Below are 18,446 nucleotides of genomic sequence, written 5' to 3'. Positions count from 1 at the left end.
GTAATCACCAATGTCTGAGGATGTAATGGAGCGATGGGAAAAGAAAAGGGAACACACAGGGAATTTTTCCATGTTTCATTTTAAGACTTTGAGAGCCAAGTGAACAGATTTGGAGGGACAGATTGAGTGTTGTGAGTCGCAACAAAGTAATTGTACCTTCCATCAGCTTCATACAGCCAAGATCTTTGGGTTCTGGATCACTGGATTAGCCAAGGTTAAAGAAATCTCTGCTAAACTCTCATCAAAACGTGTAAACACTTTCTCTGCCACTTACTAATCCTGATTCAAAATAATATTAAAAATATCTCCTGGGGCTTCCCTGGTGGTGCAGTGGTTGAGAGTCTGCCTGCCGATGCAGGGGACACGGGTTTGTGCCCCGGTCCAGGAAGATCCTGCATGCCGTGGAGTGGCTGGGCCCATGAGCCATGGCCACTCGGCCTGCGCGTCCGGAGCCTGTGCCCCGCAACGGGAGAGGCCACAACAGTGAGAGGCCCGCGTACCGCAAAAAAAAAAAAAAAAAAAAAAAAAATCTCCCAAGATGTAATAAATGAACTGTTGTCGCGTTATTACAGGATCATGTTAATAATAAATGTATTTGAAAGGCTTATTTACTTAAAAAAGTAAATACTTAAAAAGTTAATCTTGATTAGTTAAAAAAATATTTCTTTTCTACTACTTCATTGTGTATGTGTATGTGTGTGTATACAACTTTGAGTTTTTTATAATTACCTTTTCCAAACAATCCAAATAGTATTAACCTCTCTCTGGTTTGAGAGATAGGATGATAATCTGATGCACTCTGGAACTCTTATTCTTCAACACTTCTAAATATCTTGAGCTTCATGTCAAAAAATCTAAGGAATTAAGATTCTTGTCTTTCGTGAATGTTCTCAGGTTTGGTGAAATATGACAAGTGATGAATTTGTTATTAGACATTCATGCCATTGTCACAACCCCTCTCTTTCCAAATAGTGAGATGTTACTCCAGTGGCTTGGAAATTTACTAAACTGATTACTGAGCGACTGAGAATAGCTCTGATACATCTGTTAAATATTTCATAAAGACAAGGCAAATAAAGTAGAAATTACTTTGTGGAAAACAGGATACCCTCAAGCAGCCAGAGGTTCTCACCAATATCCCCTTCGAATAATTTATTTTCCTTCCATATCCAGAATATAAAAATATTTTCAAAGTCTTCAAAACATTTTACCCTTAATAAAAGCAGAGCAAAAAACCAAAGAGTTTAATAGTAAGTACTTGATTTTGGTTTAACAACTCACTGCCTAAATTTAAAATATTCTTACCTTTTAGTTCTTCCAGCACACTTCTATAAGGTAAAATACCTTCTAGAGCACAAAATATTTGGAATCTTCTTCAGTACACAGTTATTTTTATTCCAGAATAAGACTGATTCAGGTACTAAGTGTTCATTTTTCAGCTACACATATTGTATATCATACAATTTCTCCTTACTTAACTTGGCATAGTTTAAGAAAATAGATTCGTAAGGCTTCTTTATTTTCTTTCTTTTGCACAATTTCTTTTTTTGTGGTTGTTGGAACATCTGATTTCTGTCTCTGCCTCTTGTTGACCACTCTCTCTGTCTCTCACTCACACACACACACACACACACACACACAATTCTTAGATCCCTGTAGAAACTGGATACTTTCCTGCGAAAGTTTTAAGTTTATTCTCATTTGACTTGCTCTTCTACACAGTTACATTGTTCATGTCTCCTGAACTCTTGTCCAATACACTTTACAGTTGTCTTTGATTTGCGTCACTTTTTTTTTTAACATCTTTATTGGTTTACTTTACATTGCTTTACAATGTTGTGTTAGCTTCTGCTGTATAACAAAGTGAATCAGCTATACATTTACATATATCCCCATATCCCCTCCCTCTTGCATCTCCCTTCCACCCTCCCTATTCCACCCCTCTAGGTGGTCACAAAGCACCGAGCTGATCTCCCTGTGCTATGCAGCTGCTTCCCACTAGCTATCTACTTTACATTTGGTATTGTATATATAAAATATATCTGTTTTACATTTGGTATTGTATATATGTCAATGCTACTCTCTCACTTCGTCCCGGCGTACCCTTCCCCCTCCCTGTGTTCTCTGGTCCATTCTCTACATCTGCCTCTTTATTCCTGTCCTGCCCCTAGGTTCATCAGAACCATTTTTTTTTTTTTTTTAGATTCCACATATATGTGTTAGCATATGGTATTTGTTTTTCTCTTTCTGTCTTCACTTTGTATGACAGACTCTAGGTCCATCCACCTCACTACAAATAACTCAATTTCATTTCTTTTTATGGCTGAGTAATATTCCATTGTATATATGTGCCACATCTTCTTTATCCATTCTTCTGTCGATGGACACTTAGGTTGCTTCCATGTCCTGGCTCTTGTAAATAGAGCTGCAATGAACATTGTGGCACATGACTCTTTTTGAATTATGGTTTTCTCAGGGTATATGCCCAGTAGTGGGATTGCTGGGTCATATGGTAGTTCTGTATTTAGTTTTTTAAGGAACCTCCGTACTGTTCTCCGTAGTGGCTGTATCAATTTACATTCAGTGGGACTGTTTTAACCTGAGTCTTCATCTCTGCTCCCATATCCATTTTGTCTCTTCCCAGTGTGCTTTCCATACAGTTACATTAATTCAGCTGTGCTTTGGTTGCATCTCATTATAGTAGAGACAACCTGATGTTTATATCCCAGGAGTCAAATAGTTGAGTCCACACAGTCAGTGTTTCCCACAGGTCATCTGTGAAGCCGTCATTTTATGAGAGGGTACTGGGCCTGTTTTCTGTCTGGACATTTTGCCTGCCACTGGTTCTGATCAGCATCACTGTTTTCTGTTTTCCATTTTTCAAGTTAAAAAAAATTTTATTTGCTTGTTTTTCTACTTATTCATGATTATCTGTATACATACAATTACAGAGAGAGGAAAATGTGCATCTATCTATCCATGATAAAATGACTAAAATAGAACATCCATACATGTCAATATTCCACTAATTTAATTGATAGAAATTAATCACAGAGTATTATTTCAATCTTCCTTTTTTGTCATTACCACTTGAAATAGTTTATAATAACTGGTTTTTCATTGGTCTGTCATTGTTTTAGGTGTTTCACGTTACTGGCAGTGGAGATATTCGTTGTCTGTTGGGATAGAGATAAAAATTGGTCAGAAGTAAAGGAACAATTTTTAACATGGAAAATGGTTAATAGGAGACATGTTGGAAACAATCTCTGTGTAGGAGCAAAATTTTATTGAAACAAATACCTCATGTTACAGTATTTCCACACGCAGAAAAAACAATCCTTATGAACCTGGCAGGATACTTCATGGCTACAATGTGCTCCTCACTCAAAACAGTCTAGCATCAATTTCAAGTGGTCTCATTTCTCAATCACAGTGACATTGATAAGTGTAAACTTGGTGGAAAATAATAGAGTCTAACAGACCATAAGGAAGTGCTATCATGAGATGATTTGGTAATAAAAGCAATAAATACCTTCTAGCAAATTTTGGGTAGAGTCTTGCTAATGGTGTTACAGAATTATTAAAAAGGTAATGAAAGGGCTTCCCTGGTGGCGCAGTGGTTGGGAGTCTGCCTGCCGATGCAGGGGACAGTGGTTCGGGCCCCAGTCCAGGAGGATCCCACATGCCGCAGAGCGGCTGGGCCCGTGAACCATGGCCGCTGAGCCTGCGCGTCCGGAGCCTGTGCTCCGCAGCGGGAGAGGCTACAGCAGTGAGAGGCCTGCGTACCGCAAAAAAAAAAAGGTAATGAAAGCAGGTTTCAAAACAATTAAAATCAAGCTAAATGCAGGAGAAAAATAAAAAGCAAGAAGTAAATCAAATTAACTTCAAGATGATGACCCATTGCAAAGTCTCACCTACTGCTTTGTTCTGGATTCATAAAAGATTATTTTTTTTAAATTGTAATGCTAAAAGAGTTGGCAGACTCATTGCAATTTGGGAGCAGATTTCTCAATGTGACTTACAAATTAATTAAATAAACTGTTGGCAACACTAACAGAATATTGGGGGGAAGCTGGAAAATTGTATGTTATAGAAGCCAATTTATTTCTTTTTGAGAGAGTATTGAAAACACATTTTAAAGTTATATTTTTCTTTCCAAAATTTAAAAAAATAGCAAATCTACATTAATAAAATTATTACCAGTCTCTAAATTTACTGTACCATTAGCTAATTTATGCTAGGACTGTCTAAAGCAGTTTTGTCCCATGGAACTTTCTGAGATTACAAAAATGTTCCTTATTTGCACTGCCTGATTGATTGTCACTAGTTATTGAGCCTTGAAGTGTGGCTAGTGTGATTGATGAACTAGACTTTTAATTTTATTTAATTTTTATTAATTTACATTTAAATAGCCCTACGTGGCTGGGGGCTACAGTACTAGATATCTCTGAAGCTGAAATTGTGTATTTCAAACGTTTGAGCTTTTCAAGACAAACTGATTCTAAGCTTGTTATGATGAATTAATGTAGTTTGAAGACAATGAAACGTGTTCAGTGAATCTGAGAAATTAATCAGATGTACATGAAACTAATTTTTCAACAGTATTTTAAAACGCAGGGAAGGCAGGCATGCTCACTTTCGGTGAGAAGGTGACATTCAGTGGAGCACATTGTTTAAACAGATGAAATATTGTACATGTCTCTTTACTCTCTCTTGCACTGTCTGCACAACCAGGGCTGCAACGTCCAATACAGTGACCACAGCCAAAGGTCCCTCTTGAGCACTTGAAATGTGGCTTGAAATGTGGTCAGGATTGAGTTGTGCTGTAAGGATAAAACAGACACCAGATTTCAAGCACCTAGAATGAAATAAAGAATGTAAAATATGTCCAAAATTTTACATGTTGAAATGACAGTATTTTGGCTACTGAGTTAAATAAACGTATCATAAGTAATTTCACCTGTTTTTTTTTTTGTTTTTTTTTGTTTTATTTTGTGGTACATGGGCCTCTCACTGCTGTGGCCTCTCCCGCTGCGGAGCACAGGCTCCAGACACGCAGGCTCAGCGGCCATGGCCCACAGGCCCAGCCGCTCTGCAGCACGCGGGATCCTCCAGGACCGGGGCATGAACCCGCGTCCCCTGCATCAGCAGGTGAACTCCCAACCACTGCGCCACCAGGGAAGCCCAATTTCACCTGTTTATTCTTACTTTTCCAATGCAGCTACTAGAAATTTTAAAATCATGGACATGACTCACGTTCTTTCCATGGGACAGCCATGGAAACAAAGCCTAGAGGGATTTGAGTTGGCCAGTACAGTAAGTCCCCTACGTACGAACCTTCAAGTTGCAAACTTTCAAAGGTGGGAACGTGCGTTCGCATGTCCAATCACATAAGTTAGTTCACGTGTCTGGCATATATTGTCACACATGTGTATCCTCTACAAGCGGTTGTGCTTTTGTGTCCTTTAATGTACAGTACTGTGTAGAATACAGTAGTACAGTATCTTTATTTCAAGCCCAGGATGTCTGGAAGCAAGCGTAAAAGCAGCGGTGATGTAGCTGGTACTACTGTACTTTTCAGGGTACTGTACTGTAAGGTTAAAAATGTTTTCTTTATTTTTTGTGTTTGTTTTTTATGTATTATTTGTGTGAAAAGTATTATAAACCTATTACAGTACAGTACTATATAGCTGATTGTGTTAGTTGAGTACCTAGACTAACTTCATTGGACTTAACGAACAAATTGGACTTACAAATGCACTCTCGGAACGGAACTTGTTCATATGTAGGGCACTTACTGTATTTGTCTGCCTCTCCTCAAAGCTTGTTTAGGGTCAGCATGATTTTGAACAAGGTAAAATCATGACTCATACAAATCTGAAATAAATATGTTTCAAAGATATTATCTAACTCATTAATTAAATGAGGAAACGAGACAAATGCTACAACTGGTTCAATGGAGAATCCAAATAGATACCTTTATAGAACTGGAATATTGAAATGAACTTGCAAATGGTACAAAACTGGCTTTAACACTTCCCTGACGGTCCAGTGGTTAAGACTCTGTGCTCCCAATGCAGGGGGCACAGTTCCATCCCTGGTCGGGGAACTAAGATCCCACATGCCTCATGGCATGGCCAAAAAAAAAAGAAGAAAAAGGAAATCTATTTGCATTGCTACAATTTTTTAAAATTAATTTTTATTGGAGTTGCTCCAGAATATACAAACAGCTCATGCAGCGCAATATCAAAAAAACCAAATGATCCAATCAAAAAACTGGGTGGAAGACCTAAATAGGCATTTCTCCAAAGAAGACATACAGATGGCCAACAAACACATGAAAAGATGCTCAACATTACTACGTATTAGTTTGCTACAATTTAGATTTAATCTCTACAGAGTTGTAAAATAGCCTAAAGAAGACAGCCCTGAATATGCTATAGGGTCAAATAGCCTTCAGAGGCCCTCACATTCCATTGAAAGGATACCCAGTAATCCTCTTTGCTTATTTCAAAGGCTTACATTTCCCCTTACGTATGAGGCTTCAGTTAGAAATAATTTCATTCGTATCTCTGAATGTTAGTCTTCTCTTATATGCTGGGCCAGCAAAGAGATTAGCCAGTGAAAATGACAGTGATTATATCTCTTGAGAAGATTTCTGTGAACATATCTTAAATCCAGAGGTAGAAAGTAGGACAAGAAAGAAATATGATGGAAGTAAATGGATTTAAAGGTTGCATTTTCAGAAGATGTTTTCTCATTTGTTAAAATTACCTGCTCTGAGTAAGGCCTTGTGAGATACAGAGAAGCGCTAGGGAATACCCCTGCTCTAAGCCAGTTCTATTCTTACTTGGAATATAATATGTATTTGAAAATTAATGCAAAGTCTTAAAGCAGAATTGGAGATTGAGGCAAAATGTATTTTAAAAGCTAAGGAATAGGAATAATTAAGTGGTTTAGGGTGGACTGGAAAGACTTCTCAGAGGAGGTAGAGCTTGAACTGAATAATGTAACAAGGATCAAAGTTTACAAATATTAAGGACTGGAAGGCAAGGCTTTCTAGGCTTCCAATTTTTTTTTTTTTTTTTTAACGTGGGAAGGTGGCCTTTATTTATTTATTTTTTGTTCATGCATTTGTTTATTTCAGTCCATACTGTTGGGTACCTATTCTGTGCAATGCACTGTTTTAGGTGCTGGGAGCCATCTGTGAAAGCACTCTAATCACATAGGCTTTCAATATTAATTAGGAAAAAACTCTAGTTTGCCAGTGTTCATCTTAAGGCTTTATGTCCTGAACCTAAACTAATTTTATTGTCAACCTAATATATTCAGTTTTTCTCTAAAGAATTTGGTAATCTATTTGGATAGACAACATTTCTCATGATAAGAGTAAGTAAATACAATAGGAAGAATGGGAAGGGACTGATATTTATTAAGCACTATGTATGATTTATTAAAAAATACAAGTAAGCAAAAATTCACATAACTCTTTTATGCTTCATTAATTAGAAAATCTTTAAACAATTTCTAAGATGTAGGTGTTGGTGAAAAAAAGCAGTCCTATCAACAGAAGCCCCCTCTGTACCAATATAGAAGAGAGAGAAAATGATTTAATATTGAGTAAGCATTATTTGATCTACATGCATGTGAGATAGCATGAAAGTGACTACAGAACCTGGAAAGAGGTTCACACAAATTTCTACAGGCAAAGTATAGAAGAAAGAACGATTAAATTTCTCTTACTTCCATGAGCAACAAATAGATACATCTTGTGATTGTCTCCTGTACATCTTGTGAGAAAGTTAATTTCAGAGATATGTGTTTGCACTGTTAAGTGAACAGGTTGGGACTCTTACTGAGATTGTTACGTTTTCAAAGAGACATCCCGAAGATAATAGGATGGAGAGGTAGTTGCCTCAATCCTTAAAAACAATATTTACTTCACATAGGAAGATGCCTGATAACGTCGAAGGCATTCTTCTCTAAAGCTCCTACTTCTCCATCCTTATGTGTATTTATTCCTCTTTGTAAAGATAAAGAATGGGCTTCCCTGGTGGCACAGTGGTTGAGAGTCTGCCTGCCGATGCAGGGCACACGGGTTCGTGCCCCAGTCCGGGAAGATCCCACATGCCGCGGAGCCTGCGCGTCCGGAACCTGTGTTCCACGACGGGAGAGGCCACAGCAGTGAGAGGCCTGTGTACCACAAAATAAAAAACAACAATTGTTCTCACATTTTTCCACTGACCAGTAGGAAATACTCTAAGGTGAGATAGTATTATAATCCACAGGGAGTGAGAACATCACAGAGAACAATGTAGCTCAAGAGTCTCTGCCATCATTCCAGAAATGGAGGTTAAATCAGGAAGGCAGAACATAGAAGCAAACCATCCAAGCACCCATCTGTGCCTAAAACTATAGTAAATGTCTGCACCAACTGACAAAATCCCAACTTCTGGGAGTAAGGTTTTTAAAAACGGCTTCAGAGCAGTGCTCCAGTACTAGAGAACCTTAGTTATCTGTTGAAATTATAGCACAAGAAAGAAAAGAAGTAGAACAAAATCTGATAGAGAAGTAAACAAGATGTTTGAAAAAGAAAGGAATGCCAGGTACCCAAAAGCCATCCTAGAAACAAGCATACCTTAAAACAAGCTAGAAACCAGAGAACTGCAGGGACCACTGCAACCAGGACTGAGTGATGGGCTCAATCATGGGCTCTTAGCTTAATTGTAAACTGAGGATATTGACATAACCAGAGCCTGCCTGTCAGGCTTTCGAGAACCACTGTGGCACTGCGTCTGAAGCTGGGAAGGGGAGCATACTTCGATGTCAGGGACTGAGGAGTCAGAAGGGGACAAAGTTAATAAGGATGAGCACATTCGTGTCATGGGGTGATGAAAAGCCTGGTTCAATCCCAATTGTCCAAAATTTTCCTATTTATTTGCATTCATTCCTAATCAATCCCAAGAACTTTTTCTGCTCAAATGCTGTTCCATTTGAATGTTAAGTGCCATTATTTTTCTGATCAAATGAGCTTGGTTTGTCCTTTCACATACCAATTTGGAGCCAATCAATTTCCATTTGTAGACATCCCGGCATGTTGTTAACTGGGTCTCGTACCCCACAAAAAAAACAAGAATGCTGATCCACTATGTATTTGATTATTCACTCTCAGTAATATTCTGAGTTACACTTATAAAACAATTATTTTAACAGCTATTTATTTCCTAAAAGCAAGCAATATAAAATATTTTTAGTCTGGCACAAAAATGATAGCATTTGGGACAACTTTGTGTTTGGTGCTGTAATTTGCCTATTGCCATTCTGATTTTTTAAAAAAGTAATTCAGACTGTGTTCTTAAAGAGTGTTGTCTAGAGAGAAATGGCAATTGCATTTTCCATAGACTTCTTTCTTACCATATTATAATGTCCTAGAATGAAGTTCCTGCTAGAGAACAGTTTTATATGAAAGGATTGTTTTTGCTCATTTTGCTACTGTACTTCATGTAGTTAGAGACCTGATAAGAACAGAAAAAACGACCAAGAGCTAGAGTCTTAAATCATGAATATTACAATTAGAGCAAAGAAGTTCTCCTTATCCCAACTTGATATCCATAAGCAACACAAAAATTTTTCTTTTTGAGTAGAAGCAACAAAGATCAAGTTATGATGGTCCAGTCACTGAAATGCTTGCATACCAACAATGGGATAGGAATTTCAATTAATCAAAACAAGACAGTCTACGTGTCATTGAATGAATCAAGTCCCACTGTTCGCTGCTTACAAAATCAGTACTCACAGATGTTGGTAGAAAGTAAAGGTGCCTTTAATCAGAATGCTGACAATCTGGGGAGATGGTGAACATAATGTCCCCCAAAAACCACCGCCAAAGATTCTGCTCAGTCATGGAAGCTTTTAAAGGGAAACAGGGAAGTAATGTTAATCATTGAGACAGAGGGTCAGAGTCATCTGTGTGCAGGCTTGTATGCAGGCTCGTCAACTTGTGATCTTCTTCTAGATGTTATCTTGTTCACACAGTTTATCCGGAGATTACTGAAGTGGAAGCTAGAGAAGAGATCTGGTCATCTGTTAATTACTTATTCTTCATTTCTACTTCTTTGATCTACTGAAAGAACCAACAAGTTAGGCAAGGTATTGTGTGATTAAAAGATTTGAAAAGTGTGCTTGGGCTGGAGATAGGTAGAGCATGGGGGTGCCTAGTTTCAAAGTTAGTTACAATACAGCTTTGCTAAAGTGACAAGAAAAGGGGCTTCCTGCTGAGGGCGGTTTCCTGCAAAGAGCTGCTTACAAAGGGAATATCAATCAGGGAATCGCAGCAGTAGCAAAAAAAAAAAAATAATATAAGCAAATAAACATGCCAAAATGATCTTACATGTAATATGCCTGAAATACATTTTTTAAAAAACCTCTTCTTGTCTGCCATGTAGGAGGAAAAGCATTATCCACTTCAGTATGAGTCGTGGAATCTTATACAGTGAGAAGAGATTTATCCCATGTTAATTGCTCAGTGACTAGCAGAAATCAGTCAATCAGGAAAGAGTTATAGAGCACCCAGGGGCCCCTAACTCTATGATATATGTTACAGGGATATAGTCCTCAATTTCACATTTATAACTTTGCAAAAAAACAGACAAAACGTCATAAAAAACTTAGATAAGCCATTATATAATCATTTGTTAACCTGAGTTCAATTAGCTCAGAAAAAAACAATTATTGTGAGGGGAGAGGGGGCTGTGATGTTATCAGAGGAAACTGTGATGTCAGAAGGACTGAGGTGAACTTCGGAGAAAGGGTACCTTCTACACAGGTAATGAATCAAAGGGTCCAGGCAATTGCAAAGGTAGGGAAAAGGCAAAAACAAAGGCATAGAAGTGGGAATAGAAATGGGTTGTATGTGTGATGTGAATAAAACTAGGAAGACTACAGTGAGAATTATGTGTTGAAGCCTGGAGTGGATAAAACTTCCTAGGAAGAATCAAGGGTGGTAACAGTGATAGCCAGACAAAAGCATTTAGGTTTCCAAACATGAGTCCTTGATTAGAATCCTAAGCATATGGAGGAGTCAAAAAAACTTGAAAACATATGTTGTTTCCTTCTTTCCTGAACAGAAAGAAGTAGCTTTAAATCACGCACACGTACACGCACACGCACACGCACCCTTCAATTTCTTAGAAAAATTACGGGTTAAGAAGTCATCTAGAATCTATCTAAGGTTAAACTGTGGAAAGCAGTGCAAATAAAATGTATTACCTTGAAGGAAAGTGTCTCTCACATTAAGAGCTCTGAGGAAATGGGCTGTTGTTTCCAGGCCAGCCTGAATTAACTGGTACGTTCTCAAGGTCATTTTAGAATAAAGGAAAAAATTGAAGGAGACCAATAAAAACTCACCCTGGACTACAGATTCTTCTGGTGCGTCCCCTCTGCAAAGAGTTATTACTGACCTCAGGTCCGAGATAATTCTCCTCCTCTCCCCTCAGCATCTCCACTGCTTCCTTGGACAGCAAGGTGATGGATTAAGGGGCTGTCAGGTCTCCTTTAAGAACCAGAAGCACAGATGGATTGATTGTCACATTAGTGGCAACTCCCTGAGAGGAAAGAATTTGAAATAGAAGCTCTGGGCAGTTGCAGCCGAGCAGAGATAGCTTATACTGTCAACATGGTATTTTTTTGTTTGTTCAGTTGCTTAGATACCAAAAGTGGGAAATAATTATATGAGGCTGTTGAACAAAGTTTTACCTTGAAGTCTTAGCTTCCTAATAAATGTATGACACCAGAATTCTAAAAATAGTGAAGCTAACAAAATTAGCTGCAGAATCCTTTTGTATTAGGAATAAACATGTTAATAATCATTTGCATCACCAGAGACCATGCAGCATGTTCAGGCTTTTCTAATTACTTAGTGGTTTTAACTTCATTAAAAACAGGCTCTGCGTGAACATATTGTCAGTGTTTTAAAAATGAGCCCCAGAAATTTTATAAAAAGAGCTTCTGAGACTAAAGGAGTCTCAAGTAGTTTACTAGGTATATTTTTAACATTCTCTGAAAAATATAAAATAAAACCACAGTGAATATTCATTATCACTACACAGATAACCAGTACTGAATATTAATTTGTGGGCTGACATCGCCCTTGTAACAATCCCCAAACTCGATGTAGTTCCCCAACCCCATGGAGTGGTGTTCGTGAAAGAAAATCAATGCTATTACAATCAAATTGCATTCTGACTGAAGTGCTGATTGGATGATAGAAAAGGTAATTTCACAACATATATTTTCAAGTCTTTATGAAGCCTAGATGTGTGTAGTTTCTTTCAATGATATAGCAAATCTCATTCAGTTACAATGAACTTAAAGAAAGGAGAGAAAAAATAAAGCTTCCATTGTATCTTAGGTTTTTGATTACAAATTTCATCATGTAAATACAGGCACAAACCCATTTTAGTGAATCTAATGAAATCTTACATGTCAAAAGAAAACAAATGGTATTATATTTAAAATGGTCTTTCACCCCACTCTTCATCTAGCTCTGTGCTCCAGAAAAATAAGCTAAGGTTCTAAGGCTACAAGGACTATGCACGAACCTTCTATAAATTAGTTCACAGTTACAACTGTTGGGCACTTAGCTTTGTGACTAGCTTTATATAGAAACGGCAATTCACAGTTTATCTAAAACACTCTATGGTTAATCTTATAGATGTTTAAAGATGCCTTTGGACATGATGAAAATGATCCTAAACCATTTCAGGACACGTTTGATTAACAGTTTTTGGTCAACCTGAGATATTGAAGCAAATATTTTAATGTGTTCTTTTAAAAGTAATGAAATGGAGGGGAAAACCCCTGCAGAAATATACTTCCTCATTTCAATTTGAGAAATAGCTTTCTATCATGTTCCAATGATGGGCTTTTACCTCTTGTAGCAGGTTGTCTGCAAAGATGGCTGCCAACCATCCCTCCCATACTTATATGCATGTACTGCTGTTTCCATCAAGAGAATTCATTTTTCACTCTTCCTTTTAAATCTAAACTGGTCTTGTGACTTTCTCTGACTCATAGAATATGGTAAAAGTGACATTGTGAGATTTCCAGTTCTGGGTCTTAAGAGGTCTTACAGCTTCCATTTTGGGGGGTAAAACAGACGCCTAGTCAAGAAGAACAACTAGCTTTCTGAGGAGAGTTCCCATGAAGAGAAAATAACCTTGGGGGCGGGGGAGGAATGAAAGAATATAAAGAGAGATAGAATAACCCAGCCAGCCTTTCCAGCCATCCAAGCTGAGGTGTCAGATGTGTGGGAAGCCATCCTGGATTCCTTAGCTCCAAACAAGCCCTCAGCCAATACAGCATGGCGCAAAGATGAGCAGATTTGCTAAGTTCTGTGCAAACTGAAAATGATGAGCAAATAAATAACGAGTTCTTGTTTTTAATCACTACCTTTTAAGGAAGTTTGTTATGCAGCAATAAATAATTGAAACAAAGCTCTTTCCAGATTTTCATCTGAGGACCATTATTCTTTCTGCCATTTCTTTCCTTTTCTTTCTTTTGTTTTCTTCCCTCTCTCTCCCACCCTCCCACCCTCCCTCCTCCCCTTCATCTCATCCCTGAACTTCAGTGCTAGAAGCTCTGTCCTAGGGAACATATACAGATGGTAAAACATGGTCTCTGCTCAAATAGACTTTATATTACAGTAAAGAGAAACATGCTTATAAATGTCTAACTATAATACAATAATAATAGCAAGAATAAAAACAGGGGGCCTACACTGTAGGGGACATTTAGTAGTCTTCTGCACATACTGTATTTCCTTTCTCCCACCTACATTTCTCTGGCAAGGCAATATGAGAAAATAGAGCAAATGTATAATAATAATAATAAACATTTATTGAGGCCAAGTTCTTAACATTCAATGTAAGGTTAGTTGATTATATTCATTTTTCTACCGGAAACAATAGGAGAAACAATAAATATGAATGATAACTGAATATAGTTCTTGAAATTACCTAAGGCAGTGAAAGCTGTGCCACTTTAGCACAATGGAATCTATGCTCAGTGGCCTCTAGGGACATGTGTGCTGACATACTGCTATGAAAAAGCTGTGTGTCTTCCAAAAAAAAAAAAAAAGTTTGTAGACTTTTGAATGTTTAATAATTTTGTAAACCATACCCCTTACCCAGAGTACCACTTATTTAATAAGACAGGTTGTAAATTTACAGTGACAAATGTGTATTCTAAGAGAGAAAATGAGATTATTTGAAATGGTGCTTTTTGGAAAGAGGTGGGGCATGAATTAATGCTTGTACACATCACTTGCAAATCAGCAAAAACAGTCCGCCACCCCCATGAGGGCTGAGGTAGAGGCTGAGGTAGATGCCTCCTCTGCATGTTGCTGTCCTAGTCCTGAAAATATTCAAGTAGCCATGGAGCTGGGAGTCAGGTGTCAAAAATCTGCCAAAATAATTAACACGTTTTCTGAGTTTAATATCACTATTTGTTTTGATGACCTCAGCAACATAAATAATTTTAGATCCCCATCTTATTGGGGCTGTTCATTTATTAGAATCCCCAAAGGATTAGGATTACTCATTAGAAAATTTTCACAATACGGCTCTCCTGTATCCATTTCCTTTAAGTTTTGAAACTACTTGCAAAGGTAGGAAGTTTGATTTTGTTATGCGTATCTTAAAATATAAAATAGGGGCTTCCCTGGTGGCGCAGTGGTTGAGAGTCCGCCTGCCAATGCAGGGGACGCAGGTTCGTGCCCCGGTCTGGAAAGATCCCACATGCCACGGAGCGGCTGGGCCCGTGAGCCATGGCCGATGAGCCTGCGCGTCCGGAGCCTGTGCTCCACAACGGGAGAGGCCACAGCAGAGAGAGGCCAGCGTACCGCAAAAAAAAAAAGAAAAAAAAAAAATATACATAAAATAGAATATGAAATAATATATGTATGTATCACTTGTTTATAATACAAATTATCCTACATTATTATAAGCTGTAACTCGTTTAAAATAGAAGGTAAAAGATTAGATATAATTCCTAAACCTTAGAATGTATTTTTTTTACATTTAACAGGCTTATGGTATAATAATTTAAAAAGCATCTAATTTTAATTGATTCTTTAGAGCAAAATATACGTAGTATTTATTTTGAAGTATGTTCTAAAATGTTATACTCTACTCAATTTTCAGTTTTTTATCAGGGAGTAACAACTCATTTGACACTGAATATTTTGAATTATTGGAAAACCTCCAAGTTTGCAATGTGTTCTTCCTTAAAAAGGAAGTCAAGAACAAAATAAAGTAACTTTAAATGTCATTTAATTAATAAAATGTAGCTTTTATAGAATCCTGAGCTTAACTGGATTGCTGGCATTGCTGAACTCTGATTAAATGCATTTGGATCAATGTTAATACGCTCAACTATGGGGAGCACATCAGAGAATCACTTGTGGTTGGATGAATCATGCCTTTTGCTTTTTCCGGACTAATTTCTTTCTCCTGTATCACTGGATAATGTTTAAAATTAGTTTTTGTTTAAATGAGAGCCGATTCCAAACTCTAAAGATTATATAACTGAAACCATCATAGACAATCAGTCACATATGATAAATGACCATCTAGTCAAGACATAGTTTATAGACTCTTAGTTATGTTAATTCTTGCCATTTTAGTTTTTTCTTTTTTTGGTTTTCTTTCATTTATTCTTTTTCTATATCCCGAGGAAAAAACTATTGATTTCAACATGCTTTACTAAAACATGCTTCCTTTGAAGAAGAAAAAAATGCCAGAGTCCACCAAGTTGTCAGACCTAGGTTAGGAGAAATTTAATCTTACCTTCTCTTGGAAGAAGACAAGGTTAGCTCAGAAATGCATTAATTCTTTTTGTTCATTTCAGACCAGAGCAGCAGCAAAAACATATTGCCAAAATAAGATGCGTGGATACCCTGACCTGGTTTTATCCTTGTTAATGATGCTATTTTGTAGTCATAGTTTAATATACCATTTAATATATGCCCCAAATATATACCATCAAACAGATTTATATCAGGGAATTTATCACCATAATATCATTTAAACTGTATTACTACTCTCTCCTCTAAAATAAGCATTCATCTCATTTTAGAGCTAGGATTTAGTGATCTTTCCATGGTTACACAACTAATAAGAGAGGTCTTGGAATTACTCTCCGTGATGTATTTCACTCTCAACAGCCCAGGAATATATTTTTTTGTCCTATAGTCTTACACAGATCACACCATGACGTGAAATAAGCACTAAATATCTTTCAATTTTACCAAATTTACGTTTAAGTAATATTGTAATATATAAAATATTTATTCCTTTTATAGACTAGAGTAGGGAGGAATAAGACCAAGCAACTTAGTCTTGATATGTATGTGTGTGTGTAATTCTGTGGCCAATTATGTATTTACAGTCACTAACCTATTGGATTTAATGAAACAATTCTCCAGAGCTGGAATTACATTTTCCTATCTACACTTTTAAGAGTGAGGCATTTAGGGGGCTTCCCCGGTGGCGCAGTGGTTGAGAGTCCACCTGCCAATGCAGCATGCAGGGGACACGGGTTCGTGCCCCGGTCCGGGAGGATCCCACATGCCGCGGAGCAGCTGGCCGCTGAGCCTGCGTGTCCGGAGACTGTGCTCTGCAAAGGGACGGGCCACAACAGTGAGAGGCCTGGTACCGCAAAAAAAAAAAAAAAAAAAAAAGAGTGAGGCATTTAGAATCAGAGAAAGAGACTACTTCATCTCACAACACCTAACTGACATGCCCTCTGTCCCTGTGCTTTTCCCATTATCCCTGGAGGGTAAGGGCTGTGCCATATTATTGGCATCTGACACATAGTAGGGCCACAGTTAACTTCTAGTGACTGAAGAAGAAAACTTTGTAAAAATAAGAAGTTGCTCTTTAAAGTTAAAATTAAGGGCTCAGGCTTTTTTTCAGATGAAAACATGGTTTTTGAATTTATTTTTTTTTTTTTTTTTTTTTTTTTTTTTTGCGTTATGCGGGCCTCTCACTGTCGTGGCCTCTCCCGTTGCGGAGCACAGGCTCCGGACGCGCAGGCTCAGTGGCCATGGCTCACGGGCCCAGCCGCTCCGCGGCATGTGGGATCTTCCCGGATCGGGATACGAACCCGTGTCCCCTGCATCGGCAGGCGGACTCCCAACCACTGCGCCACCAGGGAAGCCCTTGAATTTATTTTTTATGCCTAACACCTATGCTATTTCTCACTCCACTGCCAGGTCTTCAGGAGGCAGTGTCTGTAACAGGAAGATAGCTTCTACCTCGTTTTTTTTTTTTTTTTTTTTTTTTTTGCGGTACGCGGGCGTCTCACTGTTGTAGCCTCTCCTGTTGTGGAGCACAGGCTCCGGATGCGCAGGCTCAGCGGCCATGGCTCATGGGCCCAGCCGCTCCGCAGCATGTGGGATCCTCCTGGGCCGGGACACGAACCCATGTCCCCTGCATTGGCAGGCGGACTCTCAACCACCGCGCCACCAGGGAAGCCCTGTATTTAATTTTTGATAGTTTGATTAATATGTGTCTTGGCATACTTCTCCTTGGATTTATCCTGTATGGGACTCTCTGCGCTTCCTGGACTTTATTGACTATTTCCTTTCCCATATTGGGGGAGTTTTCAACTATAATCTCTTCAAATATTTTCTCAGTCCTTTTCTTTTTCTCTTCATCTTCTCTGACCCCTATAATTCGAATATTGATGCACTTAATGTTGTCCCAGGGGTCTCTGAGACTGTCCTCAATTCTGTTCATTCTTTTTTCTTTATTCTGCTTTGCGGTAGTTATTTCCACTATTTTATCCTCCAGGTCACTTATCCATTCTTCTGCCTCAGTTATTCTGCTATTGATTCCTTCTAGAGAATTTTTAATTTCATTTATTTTATTGTTCATCACTGTTTGTTTGCTCTTTAGGTCTTCTGGGTCCTTGTTAAACGTTTCTTGTATTTTCTCCATTCTATTTCCTAGATTTTGGATCATCTTTAATATCACTATTCTGAATTCTTTTTCAGGGTAAACTGCCTATTTCCTCTTCATTTGTTTGGTCTGGTGGGTTTTTACATTGCTCCTTCATCTGCTGTGTGTTTCTCTGTCTTATCATTTTGCTTTACTTACTGTGTTTGGGGTCTCCTTTTCACAGGCTGCAATTTCGTAGTTCCCATTGTTTTTGGTGTCTGCCCCCAGTGGCTAAGGGTGGTTCAGTGGGTTGTGTAGGTTTCCTGGTGGAGGGGACTAGTACCTGTGTTCTGGTGGATGAGGCTGGATCTTGTCTTTCTGGCAGGCAGGACTGCGTCCAGTGGTGTGTTTTGGGGTGTCTGTGACCTTATTAGGATTTTAGGCAGCCTCTCTGCTAATGGGTGGGGTTGTGTTCCTGTCTTGCTAGTTGTTTCACATAGGGATTCC

The sequence above is a fragment of the Phocoena sinus genome, chromosome 11 (assembly GCF_008692025.1).
Source record: "Phocoena sinus isolate mPhoSin1 chromosome 11, mPhoSin1.pri, whole genome shotgun sequence".
NCBI classification, from domain to species: domain Eukaryota; kingdom Metazoa; phylum Chordata; class Mammalia; order Artiodactyla; family Phocoenidae; genus Phocoena; species Phocoena sinus.
This window is presented reverse-complemented; position numbering follows the sequence as displayed.